A 25,166-nucleotide genomic window follows, 5' to 3' on the forward strand; every position below is an offset into this window, starting at 1 on the left:
TATGCAGGTCCCAGACTGCATAATGCCTTAAAGGTTAAGACCAACAACTTAAACATGATCCGGAACTTGGCCGGTAACCAGTGCTGCTCCTGAAGGGCTGGTCGAACGTGGGCTCTCTGTGGGGTCCTTGTAAGAACCTGGGTAGCTGCATTCTGGATGAGTTGTAATTTCTGGATCAGGGATAAGAAAAGAGCCACAGAACAGAGTTACAGTAATCTAGTCTGGGGGTGACCATTGCATGGATCACTGTGGCTAAATGCTCAGAGGCCAGGTAGGGCACTAGTAGCTTTGCCTGGTGCAGATGGGAAAAACTCTGGAACACTACTTTAGAAATCTGCACCTCCATGGTAAGGGAAGTGTTGAAAGTCACCTCCAAGTTCCTGATGATCTATGCAGCCTGAAGCTGCACCCCAACAAGGCCAAGGAGGCATGCTTCCTCCTCTGGGCCTCTTCTCCCCAGCCACAGAACCTCCAGAGGACTGAGCTTCAGGTGCCTTTGCTGGAACCACTCTGCTATGGCACCTAGACACTGGGCCAAAAAATCGGGGGGCCTGTTCAATTGACCACTCATTAACAGATAGACTTGGGTGTCATCTGCATATTGGTAATAACTCAACCCATACCTTCAGACCACTGGCCTAGAGGGTGCATAAAAAGTTTAAAGCCTACCACTCCCTGTTCGAGCTCACTCATGGTGGGTAACAAAGTAAAACCATACAATAAAACCCTATAAAACAGTATATAAAATTATCCTTCCCCTGTGGTGAAAAACTGACCTCTCCCCTCACCGCTCAGGGGGCAGATGAAGGGGTAGGCTGAATGTTCTTGCCAGTTTAAGAGGGCCCTGGATCATACAACAGGTCCCTCATCTCTCCAGGGAACTCATTCCACCAGGTCGAGGCCAGGACTGAAAAGGCCCTGACCCAGATCAAGGCCAGGCATATCACCCATGGGCCAGGGATCACCAACAGATTCTCACCCACAGAGCACAAGGCCCTGTAGAGTGCATAGGGAGACAGACGGTGCTGCAGATATGTGGGGCCCAGACCATGAATCGCCTTGAAGGTCAATACCAAAACCTTGAACTTTATCTGGGCTACAACCAATAACCAATGCAGCTGCCTCACGCCCCTATTGGCTCCCTTGTGGGGTCCCACAGGGGGTAGTTCTCTCTCCCATTTAACATCTTTATGCACCCTCTGGCTCAGCAGGTCCAGAATTATAGGCCGGGTTGTCACCAATATGCGGATGACACACAGCTATGTCTCCTCAAGGATCGTCACCCAGACTCCACCCCCCACAGATACATTTAATAGTTGTTTGGAATCCATTGCTGAATGGTTAGAACAGGGTTTCCTGAAACTCAACCCCTCCAAGATGGAGGTCCTGTGGCTGAGCAGGAAAGGGGTGGGTCAGGAAGCATGCCTACCCACCTTGGTCTGGGTGCAGCTTAATATCTCACCCTCTGCAAGGAATTTGGGGGGTGATTCTGGTTGTCTTCCTTTCTGTGGAGGGCCAGGTTACAGGACTAGCCCACACAGTGTTGTTCTATCATCCCCAAGCAAGGCTACTAGTGCCCTACCTGGCCCTGGACTGTCTGGCCACAGTGATCCATACAACCATTACTTCTAGGCTGGATTTCTATAACTCGCTCTATGCTGGCCTGCCCTTGTCCTTGACCCGGAAACTCCAGCTGGTAGAGAATGTGACTGCTAGGGTCCTAACTGGGACGCCTTGGAGGGCCCATATCCAACCTGTGCTGAAGCAGCTGCATTGGTTGCCAGTTCTATCCCAGATCAAGTTCAAAGTTTTGGATGTAACCTTTAAGGCTGAGTAACTTGGAGAAATGGAGGTTGAGGGCAATTCTACTAACAAATAGTGTTTTCTCTGAAAGGGGCTACATAAAGGGTCCTTGTTCTCATGATTTCTCCATCATACACACAAAGCTCACTTGATGGAGGATAAAGCGCTTAGGCAGATGTAAGTGTGGTTGAAAACTACCCGTTTGTTATCTGTGCTGTAGTACTTGCATTGTTAATATGTCTTTTAATTGTGATGGGATCTAATTTTTGTTTCTATATTGCTCATGTATAAGTGAAAAAGTATTGCTTCCAGGGTTCCAGTACATTCATGCATGGGTTTATTCCAAACAAAATGATTTTTCACAGGACAATCATGGGAGCTCATTATGAAGAAGTTTTAAGAAAATTCAAAACTGCATTGGTGAGAAAAAGGCCAGGAAAGTTGCATCTTGTTTGTTTGTTTGTTTTTGCTCTCTCATCACAACAAAGCACCTGTTCATTCTTCAAGTGCAGAAAAGTGTATATTTGTTGGAACAGGCAATATCTGGTGTACAAAGAAGAAGAGAAGAACATCCTGCAGGGGGCAGCAAGAAGACTGTTAGATGGGATAGTGAGGTCTGGCCCTTCTCTCCTGTTGAGTGTCATTCCTTGTCTGTTTCCAGATCGCTACTCTTGGCACCAATTACCTGCTTCTTCTCGGAAGCCACAGTTCGGTCTCTCTCTCTCTCAATTTGACACGTAGTTAGCAACTATCTCTGTCTCTCTTCTGCACTATCAAGTATGTTAATTCCTGAATCAACTTTTATTTATTCTTTAGTCAGGTTGTGCTACTTTACTGCCTTATTTACTCTGCTAACAGTACTATCATTGGAAAACCTTACCCCATGCACCCTATAGCCCTGATCTTGCCCCTTCAGACTTCTTTTTGTTCCCAAAACTTAGGGATGTGCACCGGGAAAATATCTGGTACTTTTGGATTCGAGTTTTCTTGATTGCTGAAATTTGAATCAAACAAATCACTGATTTGGTCCAACAATTCAAGTTTGGTCAATCCATAAAACTTGGATAAATGCACACATATAAGCTGCTAAACCATTTGTCCTTCTGTGGAAACAAGCATGGGCTATGTGGGAAGGGCAGCAGGTGAGCTTGCGATCTGCTGAGCTGATTCTAGGGGGATCAGGGAGGAAGGGCACATAGATGGCAGGTCAACTCTGTGCCCTCCCCTCCCAATCCCAGGCTACAGCTGATTTCAAACTGGTCAAAGAGACACCTCCCTGAACCTCTTTGGAGCCAACGGCAGTCTGGGATGAGGAAGAGGGTATGCAGCACTAACCCGTCAGTTCTGCACCCTGCCTCCCTTACCCCTTTGGAGTCAGCTACAGTCTGGGATTGGGTAGGGTGGGCACAGAACTAACCTGTCAGTTTGCATCCTGCCTCCCGTGCATCCTCTGCCTCACCCTGCCCCCCTGGTACTCTTACAGCTGACTGCAGTCTGGGTTAACAAAGGGGGGGCTCAGAGATGACCTGTCACCATGGCCTGGGTATATGCCTACAGCTGAGGATGCCCACAAGGACCTTACTTTTCCCAGAGGGTTCTTCCAGCTTCCCTTCCCCACTCCTTGTTCTTTCCAGCCTCCAAAGCCACACTTCTTATGTTTGGCAGATAATTTTAAATTTGTATTTTATGTTATCTTGTACACCAGGCTGAGCCAGCTCACTGTGGGGTGGTCTAAAATTGAAGGAAGGAAGGAAGGAAGGAAGGAAGGAAGGAAGGAAGGAAGGAAGGAAGGAAGGAAGGAAGGAAGGAAGGAAGGAAGGAAGGAAGGAAGGAAGGAAGGAAGGAAGGAATTGATGAATGTGCAATTTCTCATTGTCTTCCTATCCCTCAAATAATTTGTTGCAGTATGGATGCAGACTGCTGGATATTATCCTTACCATTATTTAGTATAATAATCTCTTGCAGTTGAATGATCACATTCCTGCCAATGGACTACATTTATTCCCTTGCAATATTATTGTCATTGTACCTTCTGAGAGTCTTCCAAACTATCCTAACTACGCTCAAGACATATTTCTACCTGAAGCCACCCTGCCTTTCCTTGCTGCTTCCCCTCTTTCATCTATCCAGGACCCAAAGCAATTAACCATATATTCCCTTTGGAACTCTCACAACATTCCTTCCTCTTGCAAGTGTTTGTCCATCCTTTAGGCTGTGGGAGCAACTACAGAAATTCAATACCCAAGTGAAATCTCAAACTGGCAAGAGGTGAAGTGAATTAGAGACTGGCAACCACCTGATGTGAGTGCCTCAGTTGGCCTTTTGACAGAATTCTCAGTACTCACAGAAAGTGAATCAATGTATTCAATAGGGAATATTGCAGTATCTAGGCCCATTGCCTCTACAACCTGGGATGAAGACTCGGGGCCCCAATGAAATGGTTGGACTAGATTTTATTAATGGTTGGGCTGTATAGCATGAAGCATTTTTCTCTTGTTAGTGTATGTGATCAGCCTCTGGTAGCTGCAAGCATTTTTAGCAACCCATCCCTGGCTTCAAACTCAGCAGCCATCATTTTCATCCCTGTATATCCTTGCCTGTGCAAGGTATCTAGCCCAGTCCTGCCCAGCAGAACGCCATGAACCACTACTTATGGGGGCACAAGTAAAAAAGCCCTTGATTCCATTAGGGTAAGGGATGAGCTCAAAAACACAAATACAAACAGTTGTATTATCTTAAAAAGAGTCATTCTAAAACAAACAAAAATAGGAAGTTCAGAGCATAATTTGATCTCAGGTCAGAGAGCAGCAGCCTCTGTGCCAACAGAGTCAGTTACTTAGCAACGGCAGTGGTGAAGAGAAGCCTGTGCAGTGCTCAGTGGTGGTTCTCCTCCTCTTCCAGCTCCTCTGAGGACAGTTCATTGTCCAGATCCTTCGGGCACTTTCCATCTGCCACTGGAAAAAATGGAAATGCAATGGAGTGACTGCAGTTTTAGTGAAATCTGGAGACCAGATGCATTTCCAGGAGAACCCCCCCTCCCCCCCCAAAGCCGGCAGTATCAGAGGAGAATATTTGATAGGGCACCTGGAAAAGCTGCTGGAGTCTTTATGCCATATCCCGCAAAGCTATTGTTCTTCCTAACAAATGTCCCCAGTTCCATGCCCTTCAATCCAGTTCACTGTGTTAAATTGGAGCAATTATTGTAGCCAGGTGGAGGAAGAGGGAAGAGAAAGGAGTCTTTGCCAGATAGCTAACATGATGACTTCTTCAGCCTGCCACATTTAGCCAACTGTGCACTGTGGGGAATGAGGACAGCATACTCAATGGTCGGGCTTCAATTTAGTCAGCTGGTTCCAAAGATGGGGCCTAAAGGCAAGTTGGACACTTAATTAATATGGTTCCAAATATGCTGCAGCAGGAATAGAGCCACTCACTACATGAGGCTGCCATAGTTCCCAGTGGGATACCTCATCTACCCTGTGGAAGAAGGGTCCAGAGCTTCTTCATCATTCTTGGATACAACTCTAGCTGACTGCTCCTAGTTACCAACTGCCTTTCCTAAAACTACAGACTGTTCCCAGATTTCCTCATTCAGTGGTGCTTCCATATTTTCAGTTGGGGCAGATTAATGCCCTAACTGAGAAGTCACACTCATTGGCCTGGCTCCAGTATCCCCACTTCCTAGCAAGCTTCTCCCTCATTTCCTTCCTGTCCCCAGTTATTTGTATCCTGAAGTTACGATGCAGCATTCATTGTAAAACATAATTAATTGCACAGAAAGATATTAAATACTTCCACATACAACACATTCCAAGATAGAATAAATGACAATTGTCTGTGGATTTTGTCATGAGAGGTGAAGAATCACTTCACCTCACTGATTTTTTTTTGCAAATGTAGATTTTATTTGCTATGATCATAACACACACACCCAACACACACAGTTTGACAACCACAGCCAGATATACTACCTTGAAAACAGATTAAAAGGCAGATAGATACTCTTCCCTGTACACTCATTCTTTTCTGGACTATGATTCTAAGCATACCTATGCAAAAGTAAGGTCATTGTTGCATGCATGGTGGTAGAAAGTGCCATAAAGTCGCAGCTGGTTTATGGTGACCCCATAGGATTGTCAAGGTAAGCCTACCTCAGATGAATATGTACAATGAATTCAGAGTTAAAGTGTACCATCATTATACAAAGTCCAGATGGGCACTATAGACAAATTAGCACCAGCTGCCTAGCACATGTAGAGAACTTTACATTTTTCTCTGAGTTGGCTGGTTTTCTTTGGTTGAAATTTGGATAGTCACTATTTTTCAAAACTGTTAATTAATTGTTCCCTGGTGCTCCATAATTTTCTGAGCCACCCTGAGGAATCTATGAATGGAAATTGTTGGAATATAAATTAAAGAAATACATACATGTCTTTATTTCACACTTACATTATACAGCAATCTTGGTCACCTGTACAGTAGCCAGCAAGAAGTGCATGGCTTCTTGCATGTACCTTCTGCCACTGTACACTCTGATTCACTCTCAATATATTGTATCAATCCTGCACAGCAAAAAACAGCAAGTCAATCTCAACCTAAAGCAAAAAAGAGAAACAGCATTACTAAACACCGATTTGGATAGCAATTTGATGACAGATTGGTATTGGAAGCAACCGTAGCTCTTGTTCATGAAGTTCATATGAACACATGCAGCTGCATTATACAACCTTGTCCTTTCAGCTGGAAATGTCGAGACTGAAGCTGGGAGCTTCTGCATGCCAAGCCGATGCCTGCCACTGACCTACAGTCCCTTACTCACTAGGTGCCATTTGGCCATTCATTATCTTTCTCCACTTAACCTACTTCACAATGGTTCGATGAGGGAAAAAATGGAGGAGCAGCATGATATTCACCACATTGAGGTCCATGGAGAATGGCAGGGATTAAAAAATGAGATGGAAACTGGGGGAGGGGAGGGGTTAAAATTGAAGAACAAGTTTCTGTAGGAATTTTCCAAGGAAGATTATTTCACTAAGAATAAGCCATGAAAAGATCAAATCGAACAAAGTAGAAGCTATGAACCAATTACTAAAATATCTAGCTGGTACCATTCTCCACATAGTTTAAATCCATTATTGCAGATCCTCTCTTCTGCTGACAAGAGCACAATCATGTCCCCTCTCAACCTCTTCTTACCTAAGTTGAACATTCCCAAGTCCTTCAACTTTTCCTCATAGGGCTTGATTCTCATAAGGGGTCTAAAATAGTGGCAGAGAGCAAGACTCCCTTACAAGGAAAAGAGAGAACAGTCAAACAGATTGGGTATGAAAATCTCCACTATACCACAACAGCAGTAACATTGTCATGAATGAGGCATCTGATTGTGTGCAGAGACTTGTTATGATGTGTTAGGTTTAGAACAGATTGTGCCTGAAAACTTGCAGAACATGGGCAAACTTTGATGTACTCATTCTGTTCCGCGCAAACCTCATGGACCACAGCATTAGGATTTCAGAGTTTTCCCCTATATTTTTGGAGGTTCAGGGTTATTAAATCTTAAGATTCCTGTTAACAGATTTATATGAGAATCATGTTGTCAAAGGGGTCAGGGTAGAATGCCATTTTTCTGCTCTCAAAACTTTATGTCCAGACCTATTGGCATAGCTGCTGCTCATTTTGTATTCTCCTAATGTTCATCTAGTTTATAAACATCTTACCAGAGGCAATCAAAAGTGACAAAAAGATAATTGTAGGCAGAATGAATAAGATCTTCATAGCAGGAAGCTGTGTCTCAGCATCACTAAAAGCAAGAAGAAAAGAATAAATTAAGTCACAATGTGATAGTTGGTACCATCCTTGTAATAAATTAGAAGCATCCTTTTTTCAGTTAGAAACATTGTTTTTCATCCTTGTGATCAATTAGGTTTGGCTAAGACTGGGGAAGGGAATGGCAAACCACGCTGTATTGAGTCTGCCAAGAAAACGCTAGAGGGCGTCACCCCAAGGGTCAAACATGACCTGGTGCTTGCACAGGGGATACCTTTACCTTTAAAGCTATGTAGGATCCTCCCCTTGAAACAATTTGCTACTATTAATTTTAAAACATGTCTTCCTCAAAAGTCCTTGAATGCTAAAGTCAAGTAGGGATTTCCAAAGTGCTTAATCTATTTACTTCAATAATCTTGCCTTCACTGCTACAAGTCTGAGTAGAAAAGTTGGAATAACTGAGTAGAGTTATTCCAACCAGGCATCTGACTCCATGTAAGGAGGCTTCATACGTTCAGTTACTAAGAATATAAAATCCTAAAGGGGGTGGGGGGAACACAATGCTAATGAAGGTGGTTCCATGTATTCGCTTACAACTACTGACAAAACCCAGGGACAACTACTGATCAAAACTGTCACAGTCCAGTTTAGATCTACTTATATGCTTTCATCACAATACATTAATTTGTTTCATTTTAAAATGATTGTCATTATGTGATTAACGTTTTGTTCTTTCAGTATAGTATCTGAATGTTCTTCCCTAATTTAACCAACTGTGATCACCCACATATAATTTGGATGATGACGGATTTATGGGAATTTATGATCACCCAACTCATTTACTCTGTTCTCAGTAATTGGAGAAAACATTTATAGCCTTTCCTTGAAAATGGGGAATGAGATAATTTTCCATTAATGGAAACAAATGGGTAAAATGTTGATTTGATGGCTCTCCATTATTTTAAACTGAAACCAGGTATAAATATGAAATAAAATGAGTATGTAAGTCCTTAGACCAGGGGTAGTCAAACTGCGGCCCTCCAGATGTCCATGGACCACAATTCCCAGAAGCCCCTGCCAGCAAATGCTGGCAGGGGCTTCTGGGAATTGTAGTCCATGGACATCTGGAGGGCCACAGTTTGACTACCCCTGCCTTAGACAGATGTGCGGATTCTACTTCTTCAGGCAGCAGGTAGGGTGATATTGTTTGTGAATAACTCCACATGTAAAAATAAATTCTACAACTTGCAAGCCAGCACAGACAGGAGAAATGTTTAGCCCAGTCTGTTTTGGTAGTCAGACTTATGTCCTTGCTTTCCCATGTTCAGTTTAAGCATTGCTGACAACCCAAAACTGATCAGCGTTCACCATGGCCACTGGACCTGCTTGACCCAAGGCTGTTGGGCCGTTTCCCCCATGGCAGCACTGGCCACCAGTGGTGGACCATGGAGGGCATGCTTCTCACCTACCAGGACATGGATAGGGGCCTCACCACTGGTACCTCGGTGTCCCGTCTGAAGCATGGGGACCTCACGAGTCAGCATCACTTGGTTCCATTCCCTTAGTGCCAACTACATATGGCCCAATTCCATGGTAGATAACAGATTCCGCAGAGGGCAATCAAGCTGCAGTCTGGCAGCACTCAGCTGCCTCTGGTCAGAGAGCCGTGCCATGGTTGTAATGCTGGGTGAACCACCGGCGTGATCCAACCAATCCCCAAGGAGGTGGGCTGCTTCATCTGGAGCCAGCAGTCCCACAATTACCACACACTCCAGTGCCAGGTCCCATTTCTGGTTCCTTTCCCACTGGGACATTTGGCCATCACTAAGGTAGGAGAATCCCCCAAGCCCCATCCTGCTGCCACAGCCATGGTTGGGAGGTGAGCAGAGATATAGGGGCTAATAGGGAGTAAGATGGTCTTTGCCAAGCTGGGTCACACTAGAGGAACAAACTAAAAAGGGAGGGGGAAGGAGAAGGAGACTGAGTTGGAACTCCCAACCTCCATCCAGGAGGAACCTGGAAAAATTGGCATGGCACATGATAATTTGTACTCTACACAATGAAACCACACTCAAAAGTTAGGTGCTATAGCCTTTAGGGGGGGTACAGCAAGAATGCATTTTAGCACCACCACTCTAACTTTTATATCAATACTCTAGTTTGTGTTTTAAGTGACTTTAAAGCACATTAAAGCACCAAGCTTTTCCAGTGCTATTATATACTGATTTCATATAATAACCTCAGTAGGACTGAAAAGAACAATACTGAAGCCAGGAATTTTTGATAATAAATTATCAAAAATCCAATATTTTGGCATTTAACAGAAGGTTCCAAATTCAGACATGGAATATAAAAGGCCACAAAATCAAGCAAGTGGCCAGCTATAAGTACTTAGGGGCCATTTTTTTCCACTTCAGGATCTAGGAAAGCTGATCACAAATATGAGGCAGACATAGCACAAAACTCCACCCACCACTTCATCAAGTTCTTAAAAACATTATATCCCAGCAGCACGTAAGCCGTTTGGGGCCAAAACCTTGACCCAGCTCTTATATGGGTCATGATTGGGGTCCCATTTTGCCCCTTTTGAATGACTACAATCGAAATTGAGAACTGTTCTCCCTCTACCCTGTTGTGTTGCAAATTCAGCACTATGCTTGGAGACCACCATGGTCAAAGTTAAAGCCAAGGTATGCCTTTCTTCCATAGATCACTGGCTCAAACAATGCAATGCAATCGAAAACAAGCTAGTGAACTTGAGACTCTCCCCATAAGCCATTTTGGATATGGGACACAAGCAGACTAAATGGGTCCAGAAGCAAAGGGTGATGGATATTGAATGACAGATCAACTTGGAGAGAACACCAGCTTTCCTGTCATCGGATAAAAGAAATTATTGTGTGTCCCTCCCTGCCACTTACTTCTTCAGGCTCAAGACTTCGAGTCATAGGAAGGCTTTCTCCCTGCCCAAATTCCAGGCATTATTTTCTGCTATGCTCGATGGCCAATATAAAAAGATTCCATTTGCAGAAAGCATGTGTGCTTTTGGATCAGGGGGTCTCGAGTCCACAGTGCATGTCTTACTCTACTTCACCCTGTATCAAGCCATTTGTTCCAGGACCATTTTGTCTATTATTAACAATTTCCCTTTTAGAACTGTCCATAGAGTTTTCATGGCAAAGATACTGGAGTGGTTTGCCATTTCCTTCTCCAGTAGATCACCTTTTGTCAGAGCTCTCTGCTATGATCTGTCCATCTTGGGTGGCCCTGCACGGCATAGGTCATAGCTTCACTGAGCTACTCAAGCCCTATTGCCATGACAAGGCAGCGATCCTTGAAGGGGATCATTGTCCATAGGATCTTGGTGGGTCGGAAACGACTTTGCAACTATCAACAACAACAACAATTTCCCAGGCCATCCAGATTCACAATATGTCAGACTGTTACTCTCTGACAAAGTGCTCCAACATACATTTGTAACTGCAAGACTCCATGCTGTCACTTGTAAAATGTGCCAGCAATGGACAACCTAACATTCTGGCTTAATCATTGTTGCTGTTTTAATTTATAACTTATAACTTTGATATCTGTTGATTGCCCAGGTATACAATTGTTTTGTAGATTTTTACTTTGCTTGTCTAAGACCATATTAATAAATACATGCCATGCCCAGCATGGGAATTACAATACTCAAGCGGATGGCCCGCAAGACTCACAGAGTGGGAAAATCCCATTTCCCCCCATCGTCAAGCCTAGCATGGCTCCAGGCTGCACCACCCACTCTTAGAGCCTGATGGTGGCAGGGACAGTGCTGGGAACCACTTCATGCCCAAAGAAGCTCTGGAGTCCTCCGCCATGACCTGTAACACTCCCACCGTTGGCCACTATCGCAGCCAAGTGGCATGCTCTCACAGTGCAGACAAGTCCAGATCAGCTCTGGACACCTGCCATGACCAGGTCCAGAGTGGCTCCCTAAGGTCACTGCAATGAGCACTTTTAGTAACTGCTTTGCTTGCACATGTGTGGACAACACTTTAAAAAAAAATTGGGAGGATTTAACTCCCCATTGTGTTTTGTTAATATTTCAGATTTTTCTACAGAAAAGTGTATTTGGCATCAGTGTGGCCTCAATCTGCAGATTTACATAACCATTGATGGGGCCACACATAACTGTTAGATACATAGATGATGGCTGAACCAACCAATCAGTTGGCATGTAGTAGTAATCAGTAACTGACAATATGAGGAAGATGATCTGCAATAGCATTTAATTTATTTTATAAATCATTCACTTATTGAATCAGGAAATGTTTCCAGCAAGAAGTGAAAGACACCAATCATATTTAAAATTACAATGTCAAATTTTATTCTGAAATTCAAATGTCAGATCATAGAGTGACAGTTTGATAAAGTTTAATTTTTTTAAGTTTCAGTTATAGTAAGAATTTGCATGAACTTTTATGCAGATTGGATGTCTGCTCAATGCTTAAAACAGAATACACATCTGAAAGACCTTAAGAGGATGTGTTCTGCCCTCCAGCCTTCCATTTTGACTTTACTGAGCATCTTCTAATTCACTGGCTTCAGATCCTTGCTTAACTCTGGGGAGACATTAAACATATAAGCCTTCACAGAATCAGATTCTCCGACAGATGGCCATCCAGTCTCTGTTTTAAAATTTCCAAAGATGCAGGACCCACCACCTCCCGAGGAAGCCTGTTCCACTGAGAAACTGCTCTGTCATCTCAGCATTTCTGAGTGGGGTTTTTTGGCTTGTACTACAGTCACAGACTTTTCAGCCTCTCTGGACAAACATTTCCATGGCATCGTGGCATTTTAATGATAGCTGGTATCACATCAGTTTAATAAATGTCATCCTACTTAATTACACCATGTTCAGTTGAATGTAGTTACAAAGAGTTCTTAAGAGAGTTGAATCGTGGGAAATTTCCAGTAAGGGAAGAAGGGAGGTTTTGCCAATTCCCAACTCCCACAGAAGAAGCAATTCAAGAAGACCCACTTTACTGATTGAAATCCCTTCTGTCAAAAAATATTTTCCTTGGGATCAAAGCCACGACCATGTCTTTGTTCTTCATTTAGGTTTGCTTAGGGTTTTTTTCCCTCTTTTTCATCTTTTACAAAGGTCTTTATCAAGCAATACCTAATGGAACACTGTGCTTTTCATTTCTTTTCTTTTTGCTATCAAGTCACAGCCAACATATGGTGACCTTATAGGATTTTCAAAGGTCTTTTGCCATTGCCTTCCTCTGAGTAGCGACTCTGGTCTTCCTAAGTAGTCTTCCATCCAAATAATCACAGGATTGGCCCTACTTAACTTCCATGTTCTGAAAAGATCAGGCTGGCCTAGGCTATCCAGGTCATTCTTACAGTAATATTTTATATTCTTCAAGATCCCATAAAATGGGTTCATACTCGCTCTTCCTTGTAGTTCATTTTTAGGAGGAGACAAAAAATAGAAACAGCCATTCTCCCAGTCTTATTTTTGCACCGGAGCTTCCCTTTTGTGGTCCTAGCCCAAATTCAATGAACATTCCAAACCATAGGTTCTTGACACCCATATCCCACACCCATACCCTCATTTGCCACCATGCCACCACAACCTACCACACAACACACAAAATCAACCCCATGCCTTTACAGACTGGACAACTCTTCCCCTTCCTCTTCCCACCGCCAAGCTCTAACGCCTGTTGTATTCCTGTATACAACGGGCTTTGCCCCTACCATCTAATAAATAAATATCACACCTGCCTCCAAATTCACTATGCACCAGGAATCCCTGAGCTTTGCCAGATAGATATCAGGGGAGTTCATAGAGAGGCATGATAGGCTGTAATGCCAATTTTGACTCCCAAAAGATTCTGTGGCCTACAGCACAAGCAGGCAACCCTGATATTGTGAGTTCAGGTAGCATCTTGATTAGTGAATTGCCAGATGAATCCCTACAGCAATCCTGTTCATATAAAGTCAGACTACTGGCAGGTTTTGCTCTTCCATTTAAGAAAATACACCCTGTGTTTGATCATGCACATTTGACTGGTTGTATGACTGTTTAACATGCATGATCAGATCTATGTCATGGGTACAAAATCATCCAGTTCTGTCACACAGCATTGAAATAATCCGATAACAAATAGAATAGTGTCACAGTTTGCTGGATGCAGACAGATACATTGCAGACAGAGAGTTGGATGGCAGTTTGCTTTAATTGGAGCTATGAATTACCGTATCTATCTTCATATTTTAAAGTTCAAACCCATTTTTCCTTGGGAGGTGTAAGGAAGAGTCCTACTACAGCCTCATGATACATGCTACCACCACATGCTGGATTTTGGCAGCAGCCAATAGCATGAGGCTGGAGTAAACTTCTCATCCACTCCTCATATACCCAAGGTCTAGAGTAGACCAGGGAGCATGCCCAGGCCCTAAGCTACTGGCTGCTGCTGTGGCTGAAATCCACTACCATGACCAGTAGTGTGAGGCCAGGGTAGGCCTCCCTTACACTCTCCCTTCATCATGCAGAGTAATCCGACAAGCTCACCCTGGCCTCATGCTACTAGTCGCAATAAAACAATAAAAGCAATTACCATTAAAATAGTAACATCCAGCAAACTAAATAAAAAACTAACAGGCTTCCAACTTCATTGGTCCCAACTGAACATACATCCAGCTGACCCAGGAACAATTGATAGTGTTATATTGGAGGTTGGGGGGGGGTGTATAGCAGGCAGCCCATCAAAATCTGCTTTGCTATGGCATGCAGTGGTTGAGCTGGCCTCGGCCAAAGGCTCGTCAGAAGAGCTCCATTTTACAGGCCACGCAGAAATTCTGGAGTTCCAACAGGGCCCTGATCTCACTTGGGAGATCATTTTACCAAGCTGAGGCCAAGGCCAGATGCACTTCTTAGGGGCTGGGGATCAGCAGCCTGTTGGTGTTGCCCAAGCGTAAAGTCTTTCAAGGGGCAACCTCTCCAATTAAGGGTAGAATTTTTTTAATTTACATAAATTTTTTCTTTTCTCTTTGCTTGGATCCAAAAACAGCAGACACAGAGTTGCAGGACGCTCCCTCATTACCATTAAAAAAAAAACCATGCCATGGTGCCATTGAGGGGCCCTTCTGGTACCATACATATCGCAGTTGGGAAAAGATAACCTCTATGATCTGCAGATGACCACCAATTCCAGGAGATTTCCAGTCTGCACCTAGAGGTTGCTGACCCCTGAGTCAAGAATGTTTATTGAGGTTTGGAGGTGGGGCCTCAAGAGTCCTGGGGTGGGCAGGAGCTTTTGCCTTATAGCCAGCCCCCAGGAAGGCCACAGTGCAGGTATGCATCCTAGCACCTATTGTTACCTCCTGTTCCTCCATTCTTTCCTGTGGGAGGACAGCAAGGCAATACAAGCCCAGCAGAATATCCCACCTAGAGAATCTCTTCAGTGAAAGTGAAAGGGGGACATTTTTGCAAGGCAATCCCTGCAGCAGAGCCAGTGCACTACTGCCCAGCCAAACCAGTGCCAACCCAACAGGACTAAATGCACATCAGAGACTCTCTTGAGTATAGACTGGGGAGGGATTTCTCCAAAGACAGCAGAACCACTGCAATCTAGAGTCCAGAAAAAATCCCAGGGCCACCTAACTAGTTCTGCTGAGACCCGGGGCACCTTCTCTGAGAGTCCATAGAATTGGTCCCCTGGTCCAATCTTTTTGAAATTTGTGGGTTATTTTGAGGATATGCTCCAGCAACTATGTTGCAAATTTGGTTCCTCTACTTCAACCTGTACCCCCAAACACACCAGACCAGTGAATAGACATGCTAGTTCCCTTTGACTTAATGGCTTCATAGGTTTAAGGAGTCAATTTGGAAAAACCAAACCTTGTAGAATTGAAATTTAAATCAATTTGACTTTAGCAATTTGTCTTCCAAATCAAATAGGATAATTGGGCTGAGTTTAAAAACACCCCCACATCAATGCTGATTTGTATATGCCAAGTTGAATTTCATACACTTACTCCAGAGCTTTTCAGAACATGAAAGCCACTCTCGTTTGCCAAATTTTGCAGCCTGGATTGTCTGAGGTGAAACTGAACAAAGTTTAAGCCATGTAGCCCCTTTAGGATCAGCAATTTTTTATTCAAGGTATACGCTTTCGTAGGCATTCATATTTCCTCAGAGTTGCCTCAAACGGTTTGAGTCAAACCTTGAAAGCAACCAACATCATGTCCCTGAAGAAACATCCTTGATTAGTGTTGGGGGTTTGCAAATATCATCCCTTCAGTCATGACGGAGGTAAGCTGAAGTTTCTGTAAATTAATAATTTATTTATCTTTAACCCGCTCCTAGCGGAGCGGATTAAATAATCGGTTAAGGGCTCCGAGGGTGGGCCCTGTCCGTGATGAGGAAGGGTGCCCATAGGCCCCTTCCTCCGGACTGACGAATCGGGAGGCGCTTCGCGCCCCAACTCGCCCGCATCCGTCCGACTGCCCCCATTTTCTTCCTTGCGCCCGACACGGCCCATTCCCGCCTGCCCGCCTCCCGACGAGGAGCCGCTGCCGGCCCAAGCCGCCTTCCACTGCGGCTGTGCCTCCCCTGACAGCCACAGCTGCCGCCCGAAGTCTACAGCTGCTGTCAGACGCCGCACCGCCAAGCCTCAAGCTGCTGCTGCACACCACCACGCCTGCACCAGCGGAGCCGCCCCCTATATTGCCAGCCACCAACACGGCGCCGCCAGCGCTAATGCTGGGACTGGGTGGCTGAGGGATACGCTGCAGCCGCAACGCCTCTTCCAGCGACGGGGACTGACCACCGACCCCTTCTACTCTCTCCTGCCGCTGCCGACGCTTTACACCGTTTCTGCCCTGCGACGACTCAGGTAGGGTCTGCGCCGGACACACACCTCCCGCAGCCCCCCGCCGACGCGCCAGGGTCTCATGCCCACCCCATCCACAGCCTCGCCTGCATGTTCGCCCGCACCCAGCCCGCACAGAAAACTGAGATGAGATAACCTTAAGATTGTTATTGACTACTACATACTTTGGAGATAGTTCATGCTATTCAGCATGTACAAAAAGGCGGGAGCTTTGAGGGGGGGATGTAGGGCATCTCCACATATCAAAAAAATAGCGTTACGCCAGCATAATGGTGTAGCACTAAATATTATCACGCCTTTGGCCATTTTTCACCTTCTTGCTGTTTCGCTTTCATCTGCCATCTTTTCACGCTTCTTACACTCCACATTGCTGCTGGAAATGGTGGAAGAGAGCAATGCCTTTTACATGCAACTCTCTTCTGCTTGTCAATCAATCCTGGCAACCAATCCCCTTTTCTCAGTGTTTTAAATGGTCTACGATGCCTGCTAATATTTTTTTTTATTTAATACTTCTCTATTGAAATGCCTATGCATCTAATCATAGATGCATGGTGCTTTTTGAATGAAACCCCTTATAGAATCATGAGTCTTGATACTTTAAAAAAAAATCTCATTCCTGATTTGGGGGGGGGGGGCTTTAGAGAGGCATGCTTTGTGTCACAACTTTGGGGGAAATTATTTTTGGCTTAGAGCCTCTTGTGGCGCAGAGTGGAAAGGCAGCAGACATGCAGTCTGAAAGCTCTGCCCGTGAGGCTGGGAGTTCAAGGTTGACTCAGCCTTCCATCCTTCCGAGGTCGGTAAAATGAGTACCCAGTTTGCTGGGGGGTAAATGGTAATGACTGGGGAAGGCACTGGCAAACCACCCCGTATTGAGTCTGCCAAGAAAACGCTAGAGGGCGTCACCCCAAGGGTCAGACATGACCCAGTGCTTGCATAGGGGATACCTTTACCTTTACCTTTACCTTTTTATTTTTGGCTTTGCCTGCACACTTGTGCTCCAAATTGCTCCAGGCAGTTTGCTTTAAAAAAAAATCCATCCCTGAGAGAAGGGAGAGGGAGGCAGGTGCAAGGGTGGGAGATAGCACTTCTTCGCCTACTCACATTTCTTTGGCTGGTGGCCTGCTGGTTGTTCTCCTGTAGCTCATGCTTTTTAGGTTGAGGAATCCACTTTATGCGATTCCCCAACTAGTACTTAAAAATGGAGGATGTAGTGAGCAGTTTGCTGCCTGGACACTGGATGTTGATGACATCATGCAAAATGGCCGGAATATAATGACTACCTAAGGTTCACTACATTTAATGGGTGCAGAATGGCCCTTAGGATCAGAAAGAACAAACAATAAGATGGAGAAATTAGAACTTCAGAGATTAAATAGTGAAGCTGTTTTCCTTTTTGAAATCCATTCCTTAATTTTGTAATTAAGGAATTACAGCATTATTTCCGCAATGGTACATTTGTTCTACTAAATTGCCAACCGTTAATCATCTTTATGTCTAAGTTGCAGGATCAGTACTATTTCTTAGGTAGGTCCAGCTGAATCCTCTAGTTCTGCAATATAACAAGATCTAGTATACTGCTTTTAAGGAATGCATTGTAAAAAAACAAAATAATATCGTTAGAATCTTGGTTTTGTTGAATGGGAACAGATACATTTCCGACACAGGGTTGGACAACAGTTTAATTTTATTTGGGCAGGGAGTCGCTGGGCCTTTTCCCACAAACAAACTTCATTTTCCACAGGAACAGCAAAGAAGCAGAATGCAAAGCATGCCAAATCTGCTGTCCCGGTACAGTGATGCTGTCATTCATCGTCTCATTTTCTGTAGAAATAAGGGAGACAGTGAGATATTTATCTTAGCTTGCAGAAGTAAAACACAACTATGTGAAGAATTTCTAAAAGGTTCAATTGCCCTAAATAACAACATATTGTGAAGCCTGCCTGAGCAGATAAGTTTGGTTGAGCACCTAACCAAATTGCCTAAGTAGGATTCTTTTGCTCAGTGCTACACTCCCAAAATTATCACACTGAGAGGAAAACCTTTTTATCATTTTTATTTATTTCAGCAAAGAAATAGACATGGAAGGGGATTTCCTAAATCTGCACAGAGAACAATAGGATTACATAGTGTTAAATACCCTTTCTTAGGAGGCTGGGGAAGATGATGCCCCTTGCAGGATGAGCCAATAGCCTGAGGTCTCTACCTCCCCATTCCACCTCCCAGGAACAACCTACAGCAGCTATGCCAGCCTTCCAGAAACTGCTGACAGGGGTCCAGGTCTTTGCCTGGCATCAATCCCAGTCCCTAAGGTTTACATATTGTAATGGCATACTCATGCCTCCTGGCCTTGACGATAAGATTGGCTTGACCCTTTTCAGAACATTCCCTCCACAAACTCATGGGGAAGCTGCATTCCGGAGAGGAACATATTGCTCTCTTGATAAGAACCAAGGGTCAAAAACAGTCAAATCAATATTCAGAACTATAGTCAATTTCTAATAACTGTATGATCAGTCAGAAGGTTGCAAACATTTTCTTTACCATCAAGCTATCAATGAGGTCTTCAATATGATATATTTCTGTAAATAATCTTTCCAATATAAATTACTCTGTTTTAAATCTCAAAGCACTGTGAGTCTGGATCTGTGCCTCATCCACAAAAGTAACTAATAACTGCATACTTTCAAAATGCTCTGTTACTCTGCAACTCTATTTCTCTGGAGGGACTCAGGACTCAACCAAGCCCAAAAGGCCCAACAAAGATACACACAGTTTCTGCTGTTATATGTTCACATTTCAACCCACCTTTCATCTACATGAATGGACTCCCAAGTCAGTTGGTTGTGGGCAACCTGTCTTTCTAAACCTTTCGAAGGAATTACAGTTTTACTCAGATTTACTTCTGAGTAGGGATGCCAACATCCAGATGGGAATTTAGAATCTCCTGGAATTATAGCTGATCCGGGTTAGCGAGATGGGCAGTATAAAAAATCTGATAAATAAATTAAAAGAATAAATTATCTTTCACTAATTTTAATACTAGAAATTCAATCTACTGCCTGCTCTGTCCTTGTCAGAAAAACTATATTGGAGAAACTGGTAAGTTTCTGCCCTGTTAAGGTTGGAATATTGGAACATTGATCTAGGGTTAAAAATTAAAATACAGTCTCCTTTAACTGAACTTTTCCTTGCATGCAATCACTGTCCTGATGATTTAAGGTAGCAGAATAGACACTGAGAAAATTATTTTGCAATGGGAGGCATTCTATATATTTAAATTTCAATCATTAGCCCCAGTGGGTTTGAACTTAAACATGGCATTTTCTGTGTATTTGTAATTTGTTACTTTAAGATAGTACATTACATGGTTATGTAACTTTAACATGGTACTGTAATTTTAACTTACAGTCTGCAACCTACTTTTGCTAATGAAGGCTAGCTGTCTGACTTTATAAAAACTGCAACTCCACATTGGAGAGTATAAATATCTGGGAAGGCATGGTCCCTAACACAGAAGTTTGATGTTTCCATACAAGTTTCTCTACAGCTTATAAAGAAGGTATGTTTGCCAGTTGTTTTTATTAAACTCCTTTCTTTGTTATATCACTCTTAAAATTTTGCATATTTCAACTAAAATTTATTTTTAATATGTGTTGATATAGATTCTACTAGCAAGATGACTGAAACTGGTTTTGAATATACTTATATTAATTTAAGAGCCTCTTGTGGCGCAGAGTGGTAAGGCAGCGATATGCTGTCTGAATCTGTCTGCCCATGAGGTTGGGAGTTCAATCCCAGCAGCCGGCTCAAGGTTGACTCAGCCTTCCATCCTTCCGAGGTCGGTAAAATGAGTACCCAGCTTGCTGGGGGGTAAACGGTGATGACTGGGGAAGGCACTGGCAAACCACCCCGTATTGAGTCTGCCAAGAAAACGCTAGAGGGCGTCACCCCAAGGGTCAGACATGACTCGGTGCTTGCACAGGGGATACCTTTACCTTTACCTTATATTAATTTAGAATCAATGGGCGAATGCATCTACCCTTATTTTTAATTAAGGCTAAAATAGAGAATATTATGTCAGTAGCCGCATCACATTTATTTTATACTAGGAATAAAGCCCATTTTATTGGGAAATAAAATGGGCGCTAGCGGCCAGTCCCTGGGGAAGCCTTCTCAGGGCGAAGGATTCCCGGGGGTCTGGGCTGCAACCTGGGGCATTCTCCCGGTCGCGGGCTGGTCTGCCGTGGCTGGGAGAAGGCGGGGAGGCCCCCCTTCACCCTGGAGCATCTCAGCTCCTTGTTCCATCCTTGTTCCATCCCTGGGAGCGCCGTTGGTGCTCCCAGGGCCGGGAGAAGGTGGGCAGCCCCCACCCCACCCCGGAGCATGTCTGGGGCTTCTCCTGGCCGCAGGAGCGGCCTCGACACGTAGAAAACGCGGCAAGGCCGCCCCTGCAGCCGGGAGAAGGCGGCAACTGACCTAGCAACAGCGGAGCGTGGCTGTGGCTTCTCCCGGCTGCAGGAGCAGGCTCGGCGCATCAACGGCCGGGAGAAGGCGGCGACTCACCTCCCCAGGCCGGAGCGTGTCTGGGGCTTCTCCCGGCCACTCCTGGGGCCTCAGCGCATTGTGGAGGCTGGGAGGCCGCTCCTGCAGCCGGGAGAAGGCAGCGACGGCAACTGCCCTCCTCACCATGGAGTGTGGCTGGGAGGCCGGACGCAAGGCCGAGAGAAGGCGGGGAGGCCCACCCCCACACCGGAGCGCAGCTGGGGCTTGTGGCAGCCGTAGGAGCGGCTGGGAGAAGGCGGGCCCCCCTCCCCACCCCGGTGCGTCTGAGAGAGGATGGGCCAGCCGAGGGTTACTAGGGCTAGAAAGGAGCAGGGATTTCGGAAGGTGGAGGAGCACCCGGGGCGGAGGACTCACCGTGCAGGCTGCCAGTTCCTGGCCGGGCAAAGTCCCTGGCCGGGCAAAGCTTTGCGCAGCTCCCCATTGGCTGCTCAGCCCTTGATGGACACTCAGAGGGCCCAATCAGGAGCCGCTTTGTGGCTCCTGATTGGGCCCTCCGAGTTTTTATCCCGGACAGGGCCCACCCTAACTCCTCCCAGACAGCCCTTACCCTTTTATTTAATCCACTCCGCAGGAACGGTTTAAGATGTTTACTGATCTTGCTCACTGAAGAGATTTGAAAATCCTTTGGTACCAGATTCCAATCTGGTAAGAACTCAACAGATAATATAAGAATCAAGATTACACATAATAGGAGATTCGACTGAAGATGGCGCCGTAACAGCTGGGCTTCTGTCCGGCTCTTAAGCCATGCTGAGGGTCAGGAGCAACCGCACCTGGCAGACCTGAGCGGATACGCAAATCTGCTCTCCGGTCGCCCCAGGAACCGGGAACGGCATCCTGAGGGTCCTACAGATCCGTGGAGAGGGAGGGAGACTAAGCTCTCCGGATCAACCGCGGCATGTGCTTAAGGTCATGATGGCGCCCTTGTCGTAAATAACTTTCTAAGCCTGAAACAACCAGCTGACCCTACATTCTTCCCAGATCATCTTTTACCAGACTGACAGGAGCTGAAGTCTACAGCAGTAAGGATTGAAAGCTTTCTGGCTTTTCCTTTTCTTTCCCCACAAGCTCTTCCCCCCCCCCTCCTCAACCAATTTACAAGTGAATTCCTTCTTTTGTCAAGTGAGAGGCTCCCAGCTAATTATACCCAGTAACCAAACAAAGAGAGAGCTCAAGAAAAGAGAGACTTTAAAGTTTTGCTGGAGAGAGTTCAGTGGGGGAAGCTGACTTGATACGGAGATCGACAAACTGATAATTTTGGATCCCTCGTGCTCCCGCGAGACCTTACGAGACTTTCTGTTTATAGCTTGTGACTGCCTAGAACTATGGAAAAATTAACTAAGGCACAGCTTTTCCATTTGTTATGCGAAGGGAACTCAAAGATATTGAAAGCAGTCAATAAGGTAGAAAAGGAAATCCGAAAGACTAAGAAAGAGCTGTTAGACAGAATCGACGGTCTGGAAAAAATAGCTGATGAAAACATAACTCAGCCAACAATACTTCAAACGAGAATTCAATGTCTGGAAGTTAATCAACAGGAGGGGGAGAGAGCTAGGGACGTAAAAATCCAAAGCACCTTGGAAGAACTTGGGAAAACAGATTTAAGGAAGGAAAGCACCGAAAACCTGGAAGTCTATTTAGAGCAGGAAGTGATTTGGATCAAAAAAATAAAAAGAGTCTATTCAAAGGCGATAGCACGCAGGAAGCTATCAGGAGATATCTCTGTGCGATCAGAGGAAGAGATCCAGATTGATAAAGTATACAGAGCCTACTTAAAGGCGACTGCAAGCAAGAATCAAGCAAGAGACTTCTTTGGCCCTGACAGAAGGACAATCAGAAATACTCTACTATGGAAAAAAACACAATTTCATTTTCTGCGACCACCTGAACGATGTGATGAACAGTGGAGCATTCTCCTGGTTTCCTTTGGGGAAGACAGCAGCAGTAACTTTTAGGACAGGACCAATATATGAAGGGAACTGACTTTATATCATCTAAGACAATAATAGAATATATTCTTATAATAGATTATACTCTTATATGTATCAACAATTACTCTGCTAAGAAAGATGGTAATAACTTCTAGATCAGGATCAATATGTGACGGGAACTGAATATGTATGCCAATATGTATGCTAAAAGAGGATGACAAACTATACTTCATATGTATTAACAAGACAGCAGCAGTAACTCTTAGGTCAGGGCCAATTTATGAAGGGGACTGACCTTATATCACTTAAGATAATAATAGAATATATTCTTATAACAGATCATACTCTCATATGTATTAACAATCATTTTGCTAAGAAAAATGGTAAAAACGTCTAGATTAGGATTAATATGTGATGGGAACTGAATATGTATGTTAAAAGAGGATGGCAAACCATATCAGCTGGTCGCTTTTTTCTCTTTACTTTTCTGTAAATGCTTCATATAATAATAAATAATAAAATTATAAAATAAAATAAAAAGATTACACATAATAAGCACCATAATTGTGTCATCTTTTCATTGACTATTTACATCATTGATATTACACCTAGGGTATCCTATACAAGAATTTCTTTGTTCCTTTGCAGTGAACATCCAGTACGTTATTTTTTCCCATCTCAAGGGGGTGGCAGGTTACAGTAGATGAGTGATAGGGTTGTGAGTGTCCTGCATAGTGCAGGGGGCTGGACTAGATGACCCATGAGGTCCCTTCCAACTTTATGATTCTATGATTCTAAGAATGGCTTCCATATAGCAGGTCAGCTTCACCTTGCCAGTCAACATGGTAGGACAGTCTGCCTTCAAGATGGCAGGTCCATTGAAACAAGATCCACCCAAGATGCAGCCCAAGCAGTAGGCCAGCCTGGTCTAATCATGTCTGATTGTCAGTAGTTCCTGTCAATCAACCAAGAAGGACGTGGCAACCACAGGAAGGCTGGAAGAAGGGCTGGGCCTACCTCATGGAGTCTTCCTCACAAGGGTCAGGGCCTCAGGTATGAGAGAACATGCCAGCTGCCCTTTCAGTGAACTGGATACTGGGGAGGGCAGGAGAATGAGAGCAGGAAGACCTAAGGTGTTGTGATCCTCTTAAGACTGAAGCCTGTTTAAGAAAGCACCAGAAGGTGTGTCAGCCCCACCAGGCCCTGACAGCCCCACCTGCCCCACCAGGCCCTGCTCAAAACAACCAGCACTGTAGCCTTTAAGTTGGCTTCATGCTGTATTTTTCACACAGAAACAAGTGCCTATTTATTGGGATTTTTTTCTGGATTACCGTTCTTACCTTTTGCAGCAATAAAGTTTCTTAGAACATTTTGTAGTGGGCCTATAGTCCTTAGGGCATGTCCTTTGGCATATCCCCCCTGATTTTTTGCATCGCTTAGCATTGAGACCAAATCCTGTAAACACACAAAAAGAAAGTTGGAACAATGCCCAGACAGGAATGACTTGACATTTTGACATGTTTCTGCCCCTCATGAAAATGAACATTTATACCCAGAATGAAATTTAGTTGGTCTTAAAGGTGCAACTGGACTGAAACTTTGTTCTGCTGCTTCAGAACCACAGGGCTACCCACATGAATACAACCTGACTGGTTCACCTCATGGTTTCAACTCCCTTTTCAACCAAGAATTCGGTTTTAAAGAATATTTTAAAAGAATGTTGGGGTCTATTCTGCAAAGTTTATAGCATATTACCTGATTCAATCAGCACCAGCAAGGAGAGAACTGCAACCAGAAGGTAAAAGAGCTTCATGGCTGAAGGTCTGATGTGTCCACCGTTAAAACAAAAGCAGGAACACTCAGACTGACACGGTTGCAATACTCCGTTATTTAAAGTCTCCTGGGAATTGCGACATGCAAGAATGTTGAACAACACTAAACTACAGGCAAGGTTTGCAATCCTTTGTGTTCATTGGGTTGCAACATCTGCTTTTCACATAGCCATCTAGAGAGAACTGGTTCCATATATATATAAAGGTAAAGTGTGCCATCTAATTGCAGCATAAGTAGAGCTTGCTGGTTCAGATCAATGAGCACTCTGTTTCACACAGCCGCCAAACAGTTGCCCTCAAGCAGGGATCCCCAACGCAGTTCCCAGAGGTGCCATGGTACCTGCTATTACATTGGATGCACCCCGAGTTCTAACGCTACAGGAGCG

General features: G+C 44.5%; 2 long non-coding RNA genes across 5 annotated transcripts; both read right to left on the reverse strand.

Moving 5' to 3' along the window:
- Positions 1-2,123: 2,123 nt before the first annotated feature.
- Positions 2,124-8,215, reverse strand: LOC143835321 (uncharacterized). Of its 4 annotated transcripts, none has more exons than XR_013230092.1 (5): positions 7,850-8,215; positions 7,521-7,603; positions 7,000-7,089; positions 6,253-6,365; positions 2,124-4,757 (listed from the first exon to the last, which is right to left on the reverse strand). It is a non-coding gene; the product is annotated as an uncharacterized LOC143835321 (long non-coding RNA). The 4 variants fall into 4 exon arrangements; XR_013230093.1 differs by having other exon boundaries at positions 6,253-6,398; positions 7,976-8,214; XR_013230090.1 differs by having other exon boundaries at positions 6,253-6,398; positions 7,850-8,214.
- A 9,911-nt stretch (positions 8,216-18,126) lies between these two features.
- LOC143835214 (uncharacterized) lies at positions 18,127-24,835 on the reverse strand. Its single transcript, XR_013230046.1, has 3 exons — positions 24,704-24,835; positions 24,289-24,403; positions 18,127-18,275 (listed from the first exon to the last, which is right to left on the reverse strand). It is a non-coding gene; the product is annotated as an uncharacterized LOC143835214 (long non-coding RNA).
- Between the last annotated feature and the right edge of the window lie 331 nt (positions 24,836-25,166).

This window comes from Paroedura picta, chromosome 1, assembly GCF_049243985.1.
Source record: "Paroedura picta isolate Pp20150507F chromosome 1, Ppicta_v3.0, whole genome shotgun sequence".
Lineage (NCBI taxonomy): Eukaryota > Metazoa > Chordata > Lepidosauria > Squamata > Gekkonidae > Paroedura > Paroedura picta.